Below are 22802 nucleotides of genomic sequence, written 5' to 3' on the forward strand. Positions count from 1 at the left end.
TGCTGCTCTGCAGCTCTCTGCCTCGAGGTAGACCCTCACAGTGGGAAATGTTCTTCTCTGCATTTGCTGTCCTTTGAGTTCATCATTTCTGAGCCTGAGTGAAGGGACTTCACATGGTCTGCTGAATGAAATTCCATAAGGGTACCCTTCTCCCAAGGGAAGAGAGAGATTTAGAGTGGGTATAGGAGAGATTTAGGCTGGATATAAGGAAATTTTTTTATGCTAAGGTTAGTGAGGCACTGGAACAGGTTTCCCAGAGATGTGGTCCATGACCCATCCCTGGAGACATTCAAGGCTGGGCTGGATGGGTCTCTGAGCAACCTGATGTAGCTGTAGGTGTCCCTGCTCATTGCAGGAGAGTTGGACCAGGTGACCTTTAAGGGTTTTCTCCAACTCAGTAAGAGGAAGACACTTCAGTTTGTGCCTCCACAGGTCTGAAGCACAGCCAGGCCCTTGTCCTTCAGGACCAACATGGACCCCAGTGCTGTCACTGTATGGAAGTGGTGCCTTGTGCCACCTTGGCCTGTGCATCAAATACTCCGATTAAGGAGGCTCAAGTGCATTCTGGGAGCAGCAGAAGTATATCAAAGACAGCTCTTGTATAAAATCATTGTATATGAAAAGGAAGCCAACCCCTCTGTTCCTCAGTAGTCTCAGCCAGACTTGGTTAGTGAACCCTCAAGAGATAGGGTAGCCTTTTAACAACCACCCCATGTATGTACTTGTTTCAGCACTTGGAGTAACAGACTAATTGCTGTGCCACTGAGTCAGCATGTGTGCTGCAGGGCTTTGGACAGGTACACTGTGGCCTCCTGGCTCTGCCCGGGTAGGGTGACTGGGGAGGCTCTGACTAACTCCAGAGGTGACACATTCATGCCTCTTTTGCTGTTAGGATTCTCTTTAAAAATAGACTTTTTCCCCCCGTGTTTTGGACATATCAGATGAATCTTCCAGGTCAAGTACTGACCCTCCCTTTCTGACCATCAGTTCTGTCATCATCTATTGGCTTGCGCTCTAATAGCATGCTGTGGTGGGACAGATAGCTCACTAGGATCATGATTATTCCCCTTCCCACGTTCTGGGGCTGACTGGCTCCTGCTGCCACAGTTCTGCATGCAGGCATGTGCTCAGCCTACCCACTCAGCTGCTACGTCTGCATCCTCATTTGCTACACTTTTAATGTCACAGATGTGTGCAGTCTGGTTGTGACGAAAGCCAGCCAGGGCTGGCATCTCACAGTGCGCAGAGAGGCAGATAAGCCCTGCAGATAGTGTGCAGACCTCAAGAGCAGAAGAGACATGGTGAGGAAGGAGTAAAGCATATACCTGGTCTGAGAAAAAGGCAGGTAGATGTCCCTGCTCATTGCAGGGGAGTTAGGTAGATGACCTCAAAAGATCCCTTCTATCTCAAATGGTTCTATGATTCTGTAACTCTGTACCCAGCGCTCTTTGGTTCATCTACTTCTCTGATTACTCTGCTTGTGGAGTCTTTGCTGCTCCTCATCCTGAGTCCTTATGGGTGCGGTTGTGCATGAGTCCTCTTTGCAGAGGGAGGATGAAAGCAGGAGAGAACTTGGACTGTCTGTGCAAAAGAAAACAGAGCAAAAGCTCCATAAAAATTACTTATTGTAGGAGTGGGGAATAATATTTCCTCAGCAACAGAGATCTGAGGAACGAAGAAATAAAGAGGCATAAAGAGAAAGGGAGCACTTTTCACAGCAGTAACGATGATAACTTGTTGCTCCCTACTAACCGGGTAATAACAGAGTCCTGGTGCTGATAAAAGCTTTGGCTTTTATAACATCCAGAACTGCCTCAGACACCAACTGCTTTTTATCTGTCATCTAAATATACCACGCAAAAGCAAACTGTTTGTGCTGCAGTAGTTCTTGAGGCCCCAAGGGCTCTGTCGTCCTAGGGCTTGTCCAGACAGCCAGACTTCAGCTAAGAAGAGGGGAAAGGAAGATGAAATCCTAATCTTAATGGCAGAAAACTGAGGAACATAATTTGAATTACTTTACAAAACTGGAACTCTTGAATTTCACGTTGGTATCTTTACTGTGGGAACAGCTTTCCTTCCCAAACTGTACTCATTGTGCTAATTGAGCTGCTTCAAAATCACTGAATAAAGATAGATTTATGGAGATAGGAGCAAAGCACACTGCTAGCAACCCCAAGCAGCCCTCTACATAACACAGAGCCCTTCTGATAGAGTCAAAATGAGGACTGGGATACATAAACCAGGCATGCTATGTTGATTATTTTCTTCAGCTCAATGCAAAAGGTCACAGTGTTTCCTAAGACCAAGCAGTCAGGTTCCATTTAGTTCATTTAAATTAGCTTTATTTTTAATGGGAAAAGGGATAACTGATATGAGTTGAGAAAGGCATTGCAGAACAGCTCTCCTATACCAAACAAACATCACCAAGGTAGTTTACAGAGATGAACTGTTAATATATAGACATAAGGCATGCACTGATACTTTTGCAATATCATTATTAAAGCATGTCTAAATTAAGAACTGAGGAATTGTAATGCAGAGATATTCAATAGACAGTCAGAATGGCATTGCCCAAATTACGCACCTTGATAGGACTGAGATGATCCAGCACTTTCCATACTGTATAACTTAATAGACAAGTATGTGTTCATCTGAGATATGCAGAAATAGGGAAGATAATAGTGATGCAGACAGAAACATAGAATAGAATCACAGAATTGTTAAGGTTGGAAAAGACCAAGGAGACCATCTAGTCCAACCACCAACACAACACCAGCACGCCCACTAAACCAATTCTGCTCGTAGCTATTAAAATTAATCTTCTATGAAGAACTGGGTTGCTGCTTTACCTCGGACAGGGCTGGATCTTTTTAGTAATGTTTTACCACTGAAAAAATGAGACCTTTTTTAGAAGGCAAACACATGCACTGGCCTAGTTGCAATGAGATGCTTTTGCTGGTAGTGTGGACAATTTCTGGCCCTTTCTTCTGGCTGATGATACTCAGCCTTCTAAGGGGGAAGGAGGTTTCACACTACTTTTAACAGAGTGAAATGAACATGACATGCATTCACTGGAAGCATCCAGCAAATACAACTTTTGCTGCATTTGTTTACCTGCAGTGCTGTAAGACGAGAAAAGAACGAAGCATAGACTTTTATACTGTTCAGTGGAGTCATTCAGAGGTTTGCTTTATAATGTTTCTCATGGGTACAATGAGCTTGTGCACTCACAGATTCCTGAATTTGGCCTGAATTTGGCCTGAACTGCAGTAAATAGCATGTGCTGCAGAGTGAGCAGAACAAACTGTGCAAAATCTGTATTGTTAGAAAGGCATTATGCTGCTCATTTCCACAGAGACCAGGGGAAAGGGATTTGCAATAAAGAAGGAAGAGTGTGCTCAGTAGCAAAATACATTGTGATGGAATCCAGGCACAGTGATTATTACTTAAAACAATAAGAACTCCACATGAGTGGAGTGATTTATCCTCATTTTTTTAATTAAGAAAACACACCCCTGAATTACTGAGGAAGGATTACATTCCATCTATGGAAAGGATTGCAGTGCCTAATGCATATGTGGAAGGATTAGGTGCAATTGTAAAAAGGATTTTGATCACTTCGGTAATATTAAGAAAAACAGATTCTAAATAATGTATCAGGAGTGTGAGCTTGAGCTATTTTTCCCACTGTTCTCATTCAGACAGAAGAATTTCGGAGCTTTTCCCCCATTCCCAGTCTCACATTCTCATTGCTAGTATTTCATTGCCCAGCTGGGGCGTGCTGTGTTCACACTTTAGAACAATGTTCCAAACAAGTTGCTTTTGCAGACTCACGCTGTAACGAGAGCCCGATGCTTTGCATGCAGACCAGCTGAGTGCTGGCTGGATTCCTTCTCACTTGGTGCTGCAGGGAAGGCAGAGTTGGCTTGGAATTCCAGTATTGTGGGCAGCTCACAAACGTCATTTACAATGATGTCAGTGGTTGCTCTGATTGCCAGCAGCCCAACGGGGAGCATCTTAGAGCAGGGCAGTGAGTGGTGTCCTGCTCCAGCTGTGGCCTGCCTGCAGCCTCCTGCACCTTGCCAGGGACTACAAAGGGAGCAGCGAGGGCCACATGTGTTCTCCCTCATCTCCTTCTGCACCGAAGGGGATCCCCAGAGATGATGCTGATAGCAAAGTGGCTCATACTTTATTTTGTTACATCTCTGTTTGGAATTCCCTCACTCACACTGGGAATCTGTCTTCCGTGCAGCACCAAGCACACATCCCTTGATGTAATGGTTGGCTAAACTCAACTCCCCAGATGCAAAACCAACTTTCATTTACAGTAGAGCTTGCTCTAGAATAGCTGCAGCCACAGCTGTAATCCCCGCAGAACTGAAAATGCTCAGCAGGTGTTGTCTTTGCAAAAAAAATGAAGTGGGAAAGTTGCATAAAGCATAGAGTTCTCAGAAACATCACATTAAAGTTGCACCATTTTTCTTTTGAGGTAAATCATTTCATCTGCTTTGCAGGAACTGGGCCTTCAGTTATGTTCTGACAAGCCTTCTCTGTAGGAAGGAAGGGTGGATGTTTAATTTGATGTATACAGCTAGGACAGGGAAGAAGATGCTGACATTAGAAAATGAAATAAGTAACATTATCACCATCACATTTTTTTCATTTTATACATATTTGAACTGTTCATTGGCCATTGTTTGTACCTCTTTGCTCTCTGTATTTCTATTTAAAAACCTGGAACTCTGACATTCCCCTTCTCAGCTTGCCAGTCTACATTCCTTTTCTTTAAAGCTGGTTGATTTATGCTTGAAAACCATTTCATTTCTCCTGCTGCATAAATGAACACTCCAAAAACTAACAAGCCACCTCAGCCAGCTGCACCTTTAATGCTTTTTCTGTAAAGAATTACCAAATATATTTCAGGAAAGTTGTGGATCTGCCTGGGGATGAGGTGTGACCTGGGGACTGAATTTATGCAAGAGCTGAGCATATCCTGCATGATTTTGGAGGGAAAAGAATTATCACGTTGAGTGAAAACGTTATGTAGTAACAGTACATGGTAAAGGAAAATGAGATGTGGCAAGACGGTCTGATTATTTTGGGAGAGCATACACGAGTTGCACAAGATTGCTTTGTGTCTGGCTCCTTCCAGTGTCCCAGAAATCTCCCAGTTTGATTGCTGTATGGCAATACCTGGCTTTTTCTTCATCATTTTGAAAGTGGTTGAAATCACAGTGGTAGCCACTGCTAGTGTGCATGTGTAACACAATGGTTGTTTACAATATGAAAGTGGTCAGAATGGCATTGTCACACAGCAGCCCAGCATGAGTTCTGCCAATGCCTTTGTGTGTCACCTCACGTGATGCTCTGAATTCACCATTTCCTTCTCACGCAATGTAAATGTTGTCAGTTACCATCTGATAACACCTTGCTTGGCAGCATTGTTCTAGACAAAGTAATTGATGCTTATAAGAAAAATTCATGGCTCTTAATCAAGCTTAATCAAAGTATGAGGTGGGATACTGGATGATAGGCTATCTGGTATGCTGCAGGGGAGTTGGACCAGTGACCTTCCCAAGTCTGAAGCACAGCCTGGCCCTTGTCCTTCATGACCAACATGGACTCCAGTGCTGTCACTGTATGGAAGCGGTGAATGGCTTTAAACTAAAAGAGGGGAGATTTAGGCCAGATATTACGAGGAAATTTTTCACCTAGAGAGCGGTGAGGCGCTGGCACAGCTGCCCAGAAAAGCTGTGGTACCCCATCCCTGGAGGTGTTCAAGGCCAGGTTGGTTGGGGCCCTGGACAGCTGAGCAGGTGGGGGGCAGCCCTGCCCACAGAAGAGGGTTGGAAATGGGTGGGATCTAAGGTTCCTTCCAACCCAAACCATTCTATGATTTCATGATCTACTATGGATACTCTGTTATCTACGCTGATATCCTAGATTTTATCAGCTGATCTGTATAGTCACGTCAAAGATAAACAGTCTAATGTTAGCAAAGATTTCAGAAAAACAATACTGAAAATATGTATTTTAAGCAAAAATAAGTTTTACTGGGATGCATTAGCACTTTTGATATAGAGAATGAGTACTGTAAGCAAGCAGTTTGCATCTGGTCAGAAGAGAGAAGAGAACTCTATCTAGGATAAGACTGAATGGGAGAAATTCACAGATTACAAGTTTTTATGAGATTAAGATATTTTATGTCCTATTTCAAGTTGTCTTCCACTGTCTTTTCAGCTGTTGTCTGGCGCGTATTCCTCCTTCCCCTACAGACAGCAGTGGTGAAGGCATTCCTCTATCTGCCTTGTCGCTTTGCCTAGGTTTTCAGGATGAGGTGACTTTATGATTGACAGGATGTGTAGAGTTAAATTATTCACTGAAATGAGGACTGCTCTTTTAAAAAAATGCTGCAGTGAACTTTCTGTGCTAAGAAATTGACTAGAGTGCTCTGCTGTTTTCCCAGGGCAATATATAAATGACTCATTTGTCTAATCATCTTGTTTTTTATAATCGAACTATGCTGCCATTTCCAGAATGATTGGTATCAGCCTGGTATATACAAATACTAAAGCTGGTACTGTGTGTGCCAGTGGAGTGATGTCAAAAATTTTCTTCCCATCAAAGATGGGAGATACCAAGGAATTCCCACTTGTGGGAGCTCACTGTCATTTTGAACCCTATCTGTTGTTGTTACTCCTGTTTGGGCAGAACACGAGCGTACAGGAACACCTGCTGGAGGGGTAGGGATCCCCAGGGGGTCTGTGCTAGGTTTCTTCACTGACAGAATGGGCAAGCTGGTTGCCTTCTGAATATCTTTGAGATGTCAGGTTTCTTCTCCATGACAGATTTCTATCTTTGATGACAAAGATGGGTTCTCTTGGTGCACTTTGCAGCTGAGCTTCTGGTTCTCTTTCTGTTAAAACTATATATGAATTCAGGAACAGAGGGTCTGTAAAGTAAACTAACTGAAGCTCAGTAAATACATAAGAATAGCAGGGCATCAGTTAATTGTAGTTGTAAAGCTCAAAGTTATCATGAGGAAAAACATCAGACAAAAATACTTCATCCATGTTATTTCCAAGTTTTTCATAATTAAGTGTTTGTGGAAGTAGGCTGGCCAAGATGGTCTTTATAGGTCCCTTCCAACTCGAACAATTCTGTGATTATATGATGATTTTATCATTTGTAGATAGATTATTAGATACGGCTCCCATATTGAGCTGCTCTATCATGCCTGCAGACATAATTCCTCCTGGCTGTTTCTTGGCCTCCGGGCTCTTGGTGCCCATGCTGGAGCTCCATATCTTTGTGTGCAGTGGGTCATGGCCAACAGCACGTCTTCTCTTGTTAGCTCTTACAAAGAATGGAGCTGTGGCAACTGAAAACAGAGACAGGAGAAAGCAGTGAAACTCACCCATCTGTGATCAGGTTTGATCTGATACCCCTGGTTGTGTTACCCTTTGTTCTGGGCAGCTGAAGGTTGCGCTGGGGGGGGAAAATTGTTGCTCTCTTTTTTGCACATTCCAAATGTGCAACTGGGTCTGGGAAAATAAATATCAGTCTGTTTTAACAAATAGGTGCTACATGCAGAAATAACTCAGTGTTTGAAATTCAAGATTAGGGCTTTGGGCGTGGTTTGGCTGCTTAACTGTGGTGAACTTCACCCATTCCTCCTGAATCTCAGTGTTGGAGTTGAAATCTCATTTTGCTTTCTGCCATATGTTATCTGTTTTCTCTGCTGATGTTTATGGGGAAGGTATATTTTCCATTTTACACCTCCAGGATTTTTCATCAGAAGTTAGGCGACAGAGTGCTAACTGATGACTGGGAAACCCTTACTGGGTTATCATTGTAGGCTAACAAGGAGGAAAAAATGAAAATAAAAGACAGGGCAATGCAGTTTTAATTTGCTGACATACATGACTTAGATATTTATGAGAATATTTTGTAGTACAATGCAGTAATTGTAATATAGAAAGGTAACTGTAATGTGGGACATTACAAATACTCTACTATTTATTTATTTATTTATTTATTCAGAAAATGTGTTGAATGTAATGAAGAAAGATCAAAGTTTTATTTTTTTAAAGCATGAGTACATGTTTAATTTATCAGATATTGATTAAATTGATTTCATTTATTATATATTGCAATAAAAGTACTAAATCAAATGTAAGTAGCCTAGAGCAATATGAAATTCAAATAAAAGTGTTTGCTTTACCTCTTAAGAATATCTGAAGTTTGAAGTTTGTTTACATTTTTATTGGAATCATCTGCAGAATCTTGCTGCTGTGAGTGTGAAAAATCCAGTAATGTCCATCAGTGCATGTGCAGAAGTGAGCAGTCAATATGTTTTTGCAGGGTGAGAACCTTTTTGTTATCCTTTTTCTCTTAATATAATCAAATCTGGTATTTTTTAACACTATTTACAAGCATAAGGAGAGAAATAATGCAATTCTGTGAAATGTCACTTAACTTTGCAGAAGTCTGTGGCTGATTTCTCTGTGGCTATGTGATATTTCATTCCAGAATGATTTAAAGCAGAGTTTCAGTTTTAATCATGTACTCCCTCTTTGATCGCGTGAAGATACAACTCTTCACTTGGTTTGAGTTGTGATTAGTAGCTACTGAGCAGTTAGCTGAGTTACAAATTAGGAAATAGAAAGTCATGGGGGGACACTATCTGAAATGCACTTATCTAAGAATGAAATAATTGATGCTTTTATGGATCTTTGCTTCTTTAACATCAACTAAAAATAGAAAGCAATTACAATATTTTACAGAAAATATGATATTAGTACTCATGCTAATATTTACCTTCTGAGTAACTCTTCCTCTTTGTTCCACCTTTTCTGAGATGCAGGAAAGGGTTATGTGAAGTTTACTGGGCTCAGTAATCTGGGCTGGTTGAGTAGCTTGGAAATACGAGCATTTACCTGTCTCTTTGGTAAAACAGCCCATGAAATCAGGAGGGATTTTCAGTGCTCCACCATTCCCTGCCTATTTAGAGCAGTCTTTTTACCTAATCTTACATAATCTATCTGAAAATTAAAATCCCACGTCTCAGTCCCATGAGGAATAGTTCAGTGGCTGAGGAGTACAAAGTGTCACCCTTTGGAAATTTAGTGCCAGTATTTTGCCACTCCAAATTCATGTTGCTACACTGATACCACATTATATATTCTGATGAAGTTCAAAACTGCTTTTCCTTGTCTGCATGTCATGTACTCATGTTAATATTTTTCCAGTCTGCCAGTTTTTATGGCACTGATCTTTTTAGTTGCAGTGCATCATTTGATTTAATGCCATTACAGGCAATGATTTATAACTGCTTCATTATTAAGAAAAACAATCAAAATGGAAGAAGACGGATGCATGATTGTGAGCTGTGCCGTTAAACTGGACTAACGTTTCATGCACTTTTCAGGAAAGTCTCTAAACACAGTGAAGTGCTTAGACTTCTCCCCCAAATTAATCCACATGGGAAGTGGTGGTTCCCCTATTGGTTGATATAGTTTCAGCAGGTTGATGTAATTATGCAGTGTGGTAGCGAAACAGTATATCAATACAGTAATGATGCTTAGGAAGGATCACTCCATCTCCCATTTCAGTGCTTTGATGCATAGCATATTTCAATGAGAAACCTATAAGCCCATAAGCATCTATACACTCAAGATAAACCTTGCAGTCTTTGGTAACTCTATTAGTATTGGCATTGTCAAGCTTATCAGAAAAGAATCAAGAGAAATTAGATTTCTTTTAAATTGTTGATACATTTTTGCTCCTTTTTTTTTTAAATTATTATTATTATTTTATCAATACTATATCACTTCCCATCCAAGCATCTCAAAGTACTTGCACTGTTCAAGCCTGTCAGTCTCATCCCTGCAAGAATATACTTTCTGTGTGCTTCAGGAAAGAAAGCATTCACCCATACAATTTTCTATGGATCCCAAGTATGCTGAATTTCTTCCTCTTTAATGAACTTTTCTGGTTTTGTTTTATTAGTTTGTCAAGGATTTCTTTTGTCTCATCCACAGCACTGATATATTATAGATTCTTGTTAGTAATTATAACTCATCTGAATTTCAGTTCCCTATTTATCGTGTAAATACACGCATGTAAACAAGTAAAACAATTCTTGGTCATGGGGTTGCTTTACTGATTCTACTGCAGATATCTCCTCATGCTTGATGTTGATAGGGAAAAAAAAACTAATTCTAGTTATTGAAGTTTTCAAATCAATGCTGTAAACAAGTTTTTAAAATGTAGGAAGGATCAGCTAATGATCAGAAAATGTTAACTGCCTGTCACAGGAATTGTTTATGAAAACAAGAGAGCTTTGTCTAAGCAGCTGTTGGTAGCACCATGGATATGAAATTTTGTTTCCATTGATTTGACAATGATGTCTTTTACTATTCAAGTATAGGAGACAGAAAATATCAAATATCAACTTTTCATAAAATACATTTTAAATGGAAGAAATTTGCCTTTTCCATTTCAGCAGGCGCTGCAGAGAGGCAGCAGGATGCAAAACAGAGATGAAGTAAAGAATAAAGGTATGTGATTACGGATCATAGTTAGAACAATCATAGCTTTATCTACATTTGTCAAGTTCAACATGAACTCTGTAAACTCTGATAAATAGTTTGGAGCTGCACTTGCAGAGGCTCATTCAGAATATGATTGTGTTAGCAGTAAATTCTCATCCATCACCCCTCGCATCTTGATTTATTGCAAGACAGATTTGGAACGATAGGGTTACTTGCACAAAGGATAGTTTTCTTTCATTTCAGATTGCATATGTAACCTCTAATACTGAAAAAGAGTTTTCCCTAGCCGGGCAGTACATCATCTCAGTAAGCTTTGCCTAATAATTAAAATCTCACCTGTAAAAAACCACAGCTACTATTTGTTTTGCAGAGTTTTGAAATGAGTCTACATCCCACTACTTCCATCCTACCACTTTAGATGTAAAATACAATCCACTCTTCTGGTGATTAAGAAGCAGCTAAGAGTGGTTTGCCTCCTGTGAACAAAGTCATAGAGGAGCAGTGTTGGATTCTTTTTTGAATGTTTTGGGATGGTTGTATGTTACAAACATCTGTCTCTTGCTAGAAAATTAGTATCCCAGGTGAAGGTGCTGACAGCAGAGAGATGTTTATATTCCCTCTTTCATGGAAGATTTTCAGTATGTTTATTCATCATGTGTAGGTCTTTAAACAAAACATAGTACTGGAAGTCTTCAAGATAATGCTGCCTGTCACATTTAAAACCCAGGGGAATAAACCAGTTGCTCATCCTCGTGGCACATGGAGTGCTGGAGAAATGGGGCACTGAGAGGAGGCATCGCAGTTACAACTCACTAGGGCTTCTATGTGTTTCACGCCAATAGCAAACCAACACCAGTGAACTTTCCGGCCAAGCTGCGGTGCTGAAATGGCAGAGGATAATGGAAAAAAAATTAGCCCTGAAGGAGATGTCTGCCAAGTGGTGCTGACCTGCACACAGCAGCTTGCAGGCACCAAGGAAGTATAGGTACAGCAGTGGGTTAAGGCAGTTGTAATGCTTATTTTTGTTCTTGCAAGGAGTTGCACAGCTCAGCATCTCTTTCTACTTCCTCCTGCAGAAATGAGATATACGGGTGAGGTGGTGTGGCTGTGTGTGGATTTAATCTGTTGCTGTATGTGGTATACTACTCCCTGAAGAAATAGTGCATGTGTCCCCAGGTTCAGCTAATGTTTTTTTACAATCATTATCTTTATTCAATATTCATAAAGATATTTCATATTTTATAATGAGAAATAAAGCAAGTAATAATTTCGTATGCTTTTATTTGAACTCTATGTACCCAAGAATGACCTCAGACTAAGTGGCTTTTAAAGAGGTAGATGTTAGCAGTTGGTAAACAAAAGGGGTTAAAGCCCTGCTTAGTATGTCCTTATCATTGCAAAATGATAATGTCAGTTTTTCCTTCAAGACCAGCTCTTGATGCTCTGAAAAGCAAAAGTATCCTTGTTTTTGTTGTCAGCTGAAGAGTGAAAATAAGACTTTAATGAGAAATAATATCAATAAATGAAGAAGAAATTCACCACTAATGTACTTTTACCACTGATATCAGAAAAGATGCATCTAAAGAATAATAAGAAAATCACATTTACCACATTCCAACCTTTCACTAGCATAGAAAAAACAACAACATTTCAAGTAATCTAAATATAAATATAAATTAGTGCTAAGGTCTAAAAAGTCTTTTGAGACATTTCCCTTCACTATTTTTCATGAAAATAGTGCATATATAATGTGTTGTTAAAATTAAGTTGGATGCAAGCTCATTAAGTTTTCCATAGGTAGAAAAGTCTTGTTAAAATTCAGCTGCTACTTTAGCTCTCTTTCTATTTTGCCTTAAAGAGCCACTTTAGCAACCTGAAAAATGTATGCAATTTAACATTAAAACTAAAAAGATTAGCACTTTTGATATGATTATGGATGCATAAAGACTAAAACTGGTTATATTTGATTAAGTTGTTCTGCCATATGGTTGACTCTTCGCCTCTTAGAACTTCACATTTAAATCAAAGGTGTTAGTTTCCATATTTCAGAGTTTAAGACAGAATTAAATGTGGAAGGCATAAGACAATAGAGAGTATCTGTCATTAAATGTCAAATGACATAAATATCAACATACATTTCCAGCATTATGTTTGCCATTTCCCACCATTCTTTATTTCTTATTAAGAACCTCAGATGTTAAAGCGGGGGTTCATGAAATGAGTTTCTATCATGCATCTTGTCACTTGTGGATGAAATGTCTACTCAAACTTCCTCCTCCAGTTCCTAGAGTTTTGGAAAGATTCAGATTCCATTTAAAATTCTGCTTCATTCTCGTGTGCATTGTTCCATCATGATCCACCAGCTCGGATACATTAATCCATCATAAGCAATTTAAGATGTTTCATTTTATATTTCCTATTCGGTAGGGCAGTACTGCAAAATATTTGGGATATTTTTTACCTTTTCTTCAAGTACCAAGATAACAAAGCATTTTTGCTTATTTTTTTTCCAAATGATATTACTGTAGTAGATTGTTCCTCAGGCAATGACTCTGCTCCAAAGTACTGTTGTACTTCTGTTGTGCTTGCCTTAGCTTACGCTGAATTCCATCAAGTCTGCAGAATAATTATTTGCTACATTTTTCATCTTTCTAAAGTTTGGATTGTGTTACTTTCCTCTGATTTTAAAACCAGAATTGACTCATAAGGCAAGCCTTATCCTCTTGTTATTATAGGTCACTTAAGTTCATCTAGTTCCTGTTATGAAGCCCATGTCTTGGCTTTAGAAGATGTGTGTTCCTCTGTGGATATTCAAAGATGGAGAATGCTGAGCTTCTGCTTATAGCTTTTATTTTTTCCCCAGTAATTAACTTATGTCCCATAATTAGGCAGTTATCTCTATTTTTTAATCGAAACTAGTTTTGGTTAAGATTCAGCCCTTGATTGTTATAATCCTTCTGCAGGACTACACAACCTTTTCTATCTGATGTTTTCTTTGCAGGACAGTATTTATGTACTGGAATCAGATTTCTTTCTAAATATACTTTTCATCTGCTTTGCTTTGTCTCTCACAGTGAAGGATTTTCTTCAACTCTCCAAGAACTCATGTAGTCTCTATTTTCTTAGTGCTTTTAGGGAATATTGAATCCAGAAGTAGACACATCATTCCAGCACAGATCTTTATAAATATGATAATGTAAAAAAGGAAATGAGACCTCTTTGCCATACTGACAAATGTTAATTAACTTTTCTTTGTTAAATGCTATTGATTATATGTGCAATTTCTTTTTAAAAACTATGAAATTACTTCAGCTCATACCTGGAGAAATAGTCTCTCTACCGCTAATACAAAAAGGAACTTCAACAAAATTTTATGCGAAGCCAAATAACTAGCATTTTACTTTCCCCCCCACATGCAGTTAAAAGTGCTTAACAATTTGCAGATTTCAAGTTTTCCTTAAAAAGTGATTAGTTTCCCCCTTCTTCCCTCCCAGTTTCTTAAAATCAGGTGTGTCAGAATCTATTTTTTCAGGGCAGGAGGAGGAATTGCTCTTTCAAAATTCCCAAACTCTAGAAACAACCTGCAGCTATTCTGACTAACACTGAATAATATTTCATGAGAGTCGCATTGGTTTCTGCAGAACCACGCATGCAGCAAGGTATTGCTCAGCATGATTGAGAATGAGAAAAATTTGTCCCCAAAGAAAATGACTCATGCTAGTCTTCCTTTGCAGATATTTTAATAATGAAATAATTAGAACCAAGCATGACTACTTCTTGGGTTTCTTTCTCCCCAGCCCCCACTAGCTCTATTTTATGCCAACCTGCAGGCATCACGATAGCTGATAGCTATCTTGTTAACAAGAGGATTTATGTTTCTTTTCCAAGTAGTTGTTACTCCACACAACTCTCAGATATAAGTCTCAAATTAAAAGGGTTTACATAAAATTTTGCTGTTTAAATATTAACCAAAATAGTTCTATAGTATTTACTGAAAGGAGAAAGCTTATAAATACTTCATTTTATTGAAAAACACTCCAGGATATAATCTTCACTGATTTGATCTGAATGTTATAGTTATCTCATAGCATGGGATATGCAGAGACCCATGTGCTTATTAGCCTCCTCTTTGACTGAAAGGAATTAGTCTTGGAGATTTCATATGCATTTCATAAATCCTGTAGAGGATTGCAGAATCACATATTCTTTGAAAGAGAGTGTCCAAAAAACACCTGAAGTTTTTGACCTTCCTACTTTGTGATGATTTATATACTGGAAAAATAATTATCATTTTTTTCTGATACATTTGTAGAAAATAACTTGATTACCTTTCTACTTCTACAAACCTGCTGGCAGATTTTCATGATTGTGAAGCCCTTGAAGTCAGTGGGAGCTGAAGATAAGATGCTGCCATGAAATGATGGTTTACTGTCTTTAATGTGAATGCTGGTAATATTTTAATGGCAAAAAAGCAGAAGCCTGACTGGAGATGGATGCAAGAATTCATGATCATAAAACTACTTACATATGTGATTTTTGCTTGCTGGAGAGATTGCCTCTTTCTTTCTTCATGAAGCCATCCTGGTTCAAACCAGCTATCAGTTCAACATTAAGAATCCCATACTGTCCATAATTTCCTCATTACATCACAGCTTAGGAAAACACAAGAACAAGTCAAGAATTTATAATGAATATTTCCCTCAGTTTTCTTATCTCAGTTATTTTCAGCACAGGTACCTCATGATTTGAGGTACCTCAGGATATCTCAGGATTTGTTTTTGTTCAGTGCACCACTTCAGAGGATGTCTTTCAAATGAGCAGGTACCCCTGGGAGCCCCGTCCATTTTCAGCATCCGTGTGGTCATCTCTTGAGGAGCCCTGCAGATCTACTCCATAGGTATGATACTAACATCCTCCTAGTGCTTTTTCAAGCTGCCTCTTCATAGTTTCATTGTAGTTTGGGTATGAGAAGAGACAGTTGATTCCTATATGTCTTTTCCATATCATTAATGAATTTGCAGCTCTGTTGTATTCTCCATGAGATTTCTTTTGAAACACACTGGATCATGAAATGATTGTGCAGACAGAAACTTGTCTGTGATTTGATTCCACTTCCTGACCTTCTCTGAAAGTTTTCCAGTTCTGCTATATGTATATTTAAAAGATCAGAAACGTATCATATGAATAATGCTGGTGAACCATATAGTGAAATTGTCTTCGTATTGGCTTCAAATTGGCTTCATATAGTGAAATTGTCATCTTATTACATTTATGAGGGCATTTTCATTTGGTTTTTATTTTACTGGCCTTTAGAAAGAATAGGAATGAATAATGACAGGAAGTACAATAACTGTTTTGGGGGGAAAAAGTTGTGCAAAGTCTTCCATATTTGACAACATGCAATAAGCAACTTTTATCTACTTTCTTTTATCTACTTTGTTCTCTGAAATACCTGGTACAAATATGATTAAGAGCTGAAGAGATCTTTGTTTTGAGATGAGGTATTTTTAAAGACTAACGAACACATTTTATGTATATGAGAAAGCACCATTCAACCTCATTAATATTCCTTCTGCTGTATGCTATTGTCACTATTAACTCCATTGCTTCCGAGCCACATAAAGATGTATAAGATCATGTATGAGTAGTGCTCCTCTTCCAACTGGGTTCTTTTCTTTGGAATACAGCTATCAAATACGAATGTATGCAAACTTTTTTTTTTTTTTTAATTAGCTCAGTGTAGAGCAGATAGTAATGTAATCTACGTTATATGATTTAATTTTACGCTAGATTTAATTCCATGCAAGCTTTATACTAATAAGCTTTCACCTTGTTGTCCTCATTGGTAGGCAAAATGAATAATTGGACGTGTAATTCCAGGCTTCACTGGTTGCAACAACACTGCTTGTTTCCTAAGCAGTATGCTGTAGAAGAACGTCAAAACCATTACTGATTCTTCAGTATCACTAGCTGTATGATGCGCTGAACATACTTCTCAAGAGGATAATGAATAGGTAAGCTGTTCATGTCAGGTTTTTTTTGTTTTGTTTTTCTTTTCTTAATTTTTCTGTGTTCTTCACAACAGAATTTCTTTGTTTTGTCTCATTGCTGCTAAAGCAGCTGTTCTGCTCTGCTTTGGTGTCCCATCTCACTTGCTGTGACACTAGTCCATCTCTTTTCCTCAGTGTAGAAGAACACAGGCTCAGATCCAAATTCAGTTCTATTCTCCCACTTTGAGCATGTGGAAACTGTCTTTGGGAGTTTTGACTTGTGGGAGTGTTCCTCCAAGGCTCCCTGTTCTGCTATTTTCGGTGTCCTCCAGTACCACAGTAGGGATTATTTGTCCACAGCAATGCAGTGTTTGGAAAAATTTGAGAACTGTTTCACACTTAAAAAAAATCAAGTATGGTTTAATAAAATATCTCTGCTGGATGCATCCTTCACGCCCCACTCCCACTAAACCCTGCAATAAAAAGGTATTAATTTTTAGTTTAATTTGAATAAAACCCTGCAGAAGGCTTTTAGGACCTAATCGGTTGAGTCCTTATAAGCAAAATGAATACGTTGTATTTTTTTACAGAAGAAAACTTGATTTCATGGCATTAGGGAATGACTTTTTAGTTTATCAATTCCTACTCAACATTTCCCACTAACTAGTGTCTAATCTGAACAGTCATTAAATGTCTCTCGGGTACCTTAACTAGATATAATGAGAAATCAGTTCATAACATTTCTTTGATCTTTTGCCTAAAACCAATGAAGAAATATTAGTAAGAATGCTGATGTCATTCCACACTGAATTATTCTTTTGATGAAAAACATCAGCACTATATTCCTGCTTATTATATCATTTTGTATGCCCCATGCACATAAAATCACATAAAGTTACTATTGCAGGAGTTGTTGGCCTTAATTTAGTATAAAAGCAGGATTTTTGATACTTTCATGTTAGCAGTGATTATAAAAGCATTCCAAACAATTTAGTGAATTCTTCTGCTTCAAGGACGGCATATTTGTGTTCAAACCAATACAGACACATAACTGCTATTTTATATGGTAAAATTACATTATTTATAGGCATTATTTAAAAGGATGTTACACACACTGGTAAAAAGCTGTAAAATTTCCAAATCAATGAAACTATGCAGAGGAAAATTGCTGCTGCTTTTTTTTTTTTTTTTTCTGAGAAGTTTTAAGATACGCATCCCTGAATAGCCAAACATTGTGGAAGAAGATGAGGACAGAGAATAAATGAGGATTAAGAGAGTGTGATATAGTGCAGAAAGAGAAACATCTTGCTATTGGATGGAAGCTTTTGGATGTTTGGGGACTGTGAAGACAGTTCTCCGAATGAAGAGGGAACTTTTTGTTTTGATGAAGGTTTTTGTATGTTTTGGTGAAGGTTTGATGCCATCTCTAATATGAGCAGTACACTACGGAGCTGTTGGGCTGCAGGTTTAAAGTGAGGCAACTTCAACAGGACTGAAGCATTGCCGTTCCTTCTATGAGATGATTTTGGTGCACAATTTTCCCTCTCTTCCATCTCTCTGTATGCTACAGAAACTAGCAAGTCTGCTTGGAAGAGCATTATACCCTTTCCACGCATGTGAGAAAAAGAGGACTATACAGACTACCTCAGTTTATCAAGTTTCCTATTTATTTTGATGGAAATGAACAACAGAATTAACTGATGGCTTATAAATGAGTTTTATCTTTCTTTATCAGTTAGAAAAAACAGAAATTGAAATAAAACCTTTTATCTCTACATTTGTGTTTTTCAAGAAAATTTTTTGATACCTGCATAATCAAAGATGGAAAGCCACATGGCATCCCTGTCCATGCTCCAGAGCAGCAGGGCAGGACTGTACTAAGTTATCTCTGTATAAACCAGTGCTGGCTTCTGTCTAAAGTGCAAGAGTGGAGAATCAGGCACAACCTGTGTGAAAGTCTTTACATGTGATCCTGGAGACATATAGGAAAATGCTAAATGTTTTAGGCCAGTTTAGTTTTTTCTTTAGATGATGACATATTCTGTGTTTTTAATCTACCCTTTTTTAGACTTTGTAAAACTGAAATATTTGGAAGTGAACATGAACAAGAGGGAAAAGAAAAATTGTAGAAATGAACATAAAAAGAAATGCTAAATTTGAAATTAAACGGATTTCAGATAATCACGTCACTCAGTTTCACAGTGTTATTCCCTTAATAACCTTATTGTCTCTTTGCCTATTTGCTTCTTATCTATTTAAAGCAGTTGTTTATCATTCACAGCTTGATTAGTTCATTATGTATGTGTTCCCAAAAGAAAGTGAAGATTATATCCCTAGGAATGAGATAGTTTTTCTACTTTTTGTTACATTAGTTGATGAGAACTGGGGTATTAGCATAAAACTCCCCTTTGTTAACACTGTTGATTAAAAATGGAATAGAAATGAAGCTCCTGGAACCAGACCCATCCTTCTCAAAGTTTGTATGCACTCAGATTTGGACTATGGGGGCTGAAAAAATGCTGTTTCCAAACTAGCAAAGCATAAGATCCAGGAAAAGTCCATTTTGTTCTGAATGAATAATAGAGAGACATGGAGGACCTTGATTATCAGTTGTTTAACAAGTTTAGTATGTGGGGTATTCTGAGCCCCCATAAATCTGGAGTTAGGCACAATAAGGGGCCTAAACACATAGAATCATAGAATGGCTTTGGTTGGAAGGAACGTTAAAGATCATCCAGTTTCAAACTCCTGCTCTGGGCAGGGCTGCCCCACACCAGCTCAGCTGCCCAGGGCCCCGTTCAATCTGGCCTTGGGCGCCTCCAGGTATGGGGCACCCACAGCTTCTCTGGGCAGCTGTGCCAGTGACTCATCACTCTCTGTGTGAAAAAATTCTTCCTCCTAACATCTGACCTAAATCTCCCCTCTTTTAGTTTAAACTCCCTTCCCTATCACTATCAGACCATGTAAAATGTCAGTCCCCCTTCTAAGTTCCCCTCAAGTAATGGAAGGCTGCAGTGGGGTCTCCCTGGTTGAAGAAACTTAACTCCCTCAACCTCTCTTCATAGGAGAAGTACTCCAGCCCTCTGATCATCTTCATGGCCTTCTCTGGACCTATTCCAACAGCTCCATGTCTTCTTTGTGTGTTTAGTCTGAAGACACTGAAGAACATTAAGCCTGGCACAAATGACCCCAAGAAACTTCAGCTGTGTGCAGTTACAAATGTGGTGTTCTGCACTCATAGTCCTGCTCAAACAGGTGGTAAGTGCATTCACATGTGCTCCAAGAATGAGGATTTCAGGTTTAAACTGATAGTTTTGGGAATGGAGAAGTAAAAGACAATATTTGCATGGAAGTATTCCCACATCAGCCTGTTTTTAGACACAACTGGGATCTCAGAACTGGCTGCAGGGCTGCATTTTGGTGTTAGTCCACGTGTCTGATGTCTGACCTGAAGCTCTGTGCCAGCCTTGTACACACAGCTGCTCTTAGCAGGGGCCAGCAGTGAATTGGTACTGGGCTGTTTGGTCCTGCTGGATCTCAGCTACACTACTGCCAGCATGCTGCTAGCCTCAGACATTAACATGCTTTACTGAATAAACTCAGGTGGCAAACAGCTGTGAGGTGGTAACCCATGTGTGAGGTATCTACCTTGTTCATGGAAGAATAATTATCATGTGCCCACTCCACAAAAATCTGCCTTTGCCATGACACTCTTGCCTGTGTATCTTTGGTATGATGTGCAGGAACATTTTAAGGAATTCAGCATAAATTAAAATGAGAGATGTTTTTGAAGTATGAATAAAATCCAATAAAAAAGCCACTGCAGCACCTCCTCTCCCTTCAGGTACTCTTATATGAAATTAAATATTGTTTGATTATGCTCTTTTTCATCCTTAGTTTTCAGACTGATCTGTAATGGCAATTTCTTGTGCAGTGCCTGCAGGGTGCTGGCTGAAGGGCAGTTTGGTGGGCTCAGGTATCTGCCAGACAGCTTGGGACTGTATAGGGTTCACTATCTCAATCAGATTACGATGTATTGGCTGAAGAATGTATCCCAGCAGGCCATCTGACAGGGACCAGCAGTGCAGAGGCCTGAGGCGCTTGCAGGCAGTAGCTCAGCGTTTGGAATAAATGAGAGCTGATGGCACTTCCACTTGCATGCTGGGCTGCGAGCGAGATGTTAGGGAGTATGTGCTGCTGGTGGGTAGGTAGCCCGGGGCAGGTGGAGAGGAGGGGATGAAAACTGCTGCCACTGTCCCACTGTGGGCTCAGACAGGGGTAGGGACCAGATGGTGCTGCCTTGTGTGTGTGGCCAAAGTAGGGCAACCGAGGCTCTGGTTTTGCAGGAACACCCTGCTGTCTTGATGAGGCCTTGCTGCAGCCGTGAGCTGGGGCCTGGTGCTCACACAGCTTCACACAGCTCTGCCCAGAGAGGCACATGGCTGCGAGGTTCCTCCCTGCGCATCTGCAATTGTGTAACATCCCTCTTGCAGCTAAAGCATTTGTTTGCATGGAAAATCAATGTTATGCCCATTGTTTTCTCCTCTGCTTTTCACCCATCTTCTAATGTGATTTAACAGCTGGAGATGAGGAGGAGGCAGCGCCATGAGAGCAGCCAGCTCTCTGCAGACAGGCACAGAGTGCTCGAGGGACTGCCACTGGCCCACGGATGACAGATGGGGACTTATGGTCTATAACTTAACAGATGGATCGCAGCTCTGCTTTTGACTTGCATGGAGAGAATCAAATGATTATGGTGTGGCTAAATAAAGGCAGCTAATCAGAAAGGTCTGTGATTCAGTGTAGTGAGTCGGGAGGATGCAATACGGAGGGACAAAAACCTTGTGGTAGTGACTAATGTGTAAGAACAATGGAAAGAAAGATGAATTATTGCCCTGATTCACATTCTGTAAATTTCCTTTTCATCAAATAAGCATCTTTTTTTGGTCTGCAGCTCACAAGCACATTATTCTGTGAAAAAAGTAGGATTTTATTTCAGAAAGCAGTGAGACAATAAGAAAAAGACATATTACATTTCAATGTGACTAGCTGTATATATATATTTATGTATAACTCCATCCAAAAGTATTTTAAATGCTAGTTTTACCTGCTGCCACTAAATTGACAAAATCAGCAAGACTTTTTGTGATTGCTGTCAATTCCTAACCCTTTGCATCATAGTGAGACATAGCAGATTTTTGTACCTGTCATTGCTGATAGGGTGCTGCTGCTTTCTTTTTTTTTTTTTTGCACTACTGTTATCTTTATTGCTATGAAAAATGCAGCAGTAGAACGTGTGAAATATGTTAAATACTTCAGTAGCTTTCAAGATCTTTATTACAAAACTAAGCAAAACAAAATGGGATATAACATGGTCATGGTGTGTAACCCCAAAAAGGTATTGTAAATGGTTTGCCATAGCAGGCACTCTCATAGTTACTTCTCAGCAGAAGGATCATTGCTTGTGCTGTTGAGCTTCTTTTTTCCTCACTTGTAATGCTTTCTTTTCTCACCTTTGCTTCAAAGTATGTCTTACTTTCACATCCGTAGTTCATAAATAAACCTTATTTGTTTATACCTAGATTTTTGCAGTCCTAACTGTGTGTACATAAGATTGTGTCAGGCTCCTTATAGTAAGTTTTGAATTTGTTCAATTTCAACCCCATTTAATAGAAGGATAGAAACCTTTCAGAAGGTAGAATTAGGAAAATAGGTACCCATGTGTAGATAGAAAAGCTAAGAAGGTCATCCTTGTCTGATCAGATATCAGTCAAAGACAGATAAACTTGAAATTTGAGTTTCATTAGTTTCACTCCTTACCAAACTGCTTGTTTTTAGAAGCTTTCCCAGTGTTAATCCTTCAAAGCTTAGTTAATTCTGAAGTTGTTACAAGAATTCCTTTCAGCATCCAAACAGGAAAAACTGACTCCTGACAATTACCAGATTACAATGAAAAAGAATGTGTGCCACATTCATGTCAGTATTGAAAAAGTTCATTAGTAGCAAGGTTGGAATGAACTCCAAATCTTATTTGTTATAGTGGGTCTCCAAGGAAGTTGGAGATGAGTATGCTGACCGCTGCCACTGCGTGTGACAACCAAAAAAATTACATGTCTCTATGAGGGCACTTTCAGAGGAGAATACAATGAGGAGCAGCAAGCCTAGATGCAATATTACAGACCCACATAAATGACAAGTTCACAGAATCACAGAATTGCAGAGGTTGGAAGGAAACTCAAAAGATCATTGAATCGAC

This window comes from Meleagris gallopavo, chromosome 3, assembly GCF_000146605.3.
Source record: "Meleagris gallopavo isolate NT-WF06-2002-E0010 breed Aviagen turkey brand Nicholas breeding stock chromosome 3, Turkey_5.1, whole genome shotgun sequence".
NCBI classification, from domain to species: Eukaryota; Metazoa; Chordata; class Aves; order Galliformes; family Phasianidae; genus Meleagris; species Meleagris gallopavo.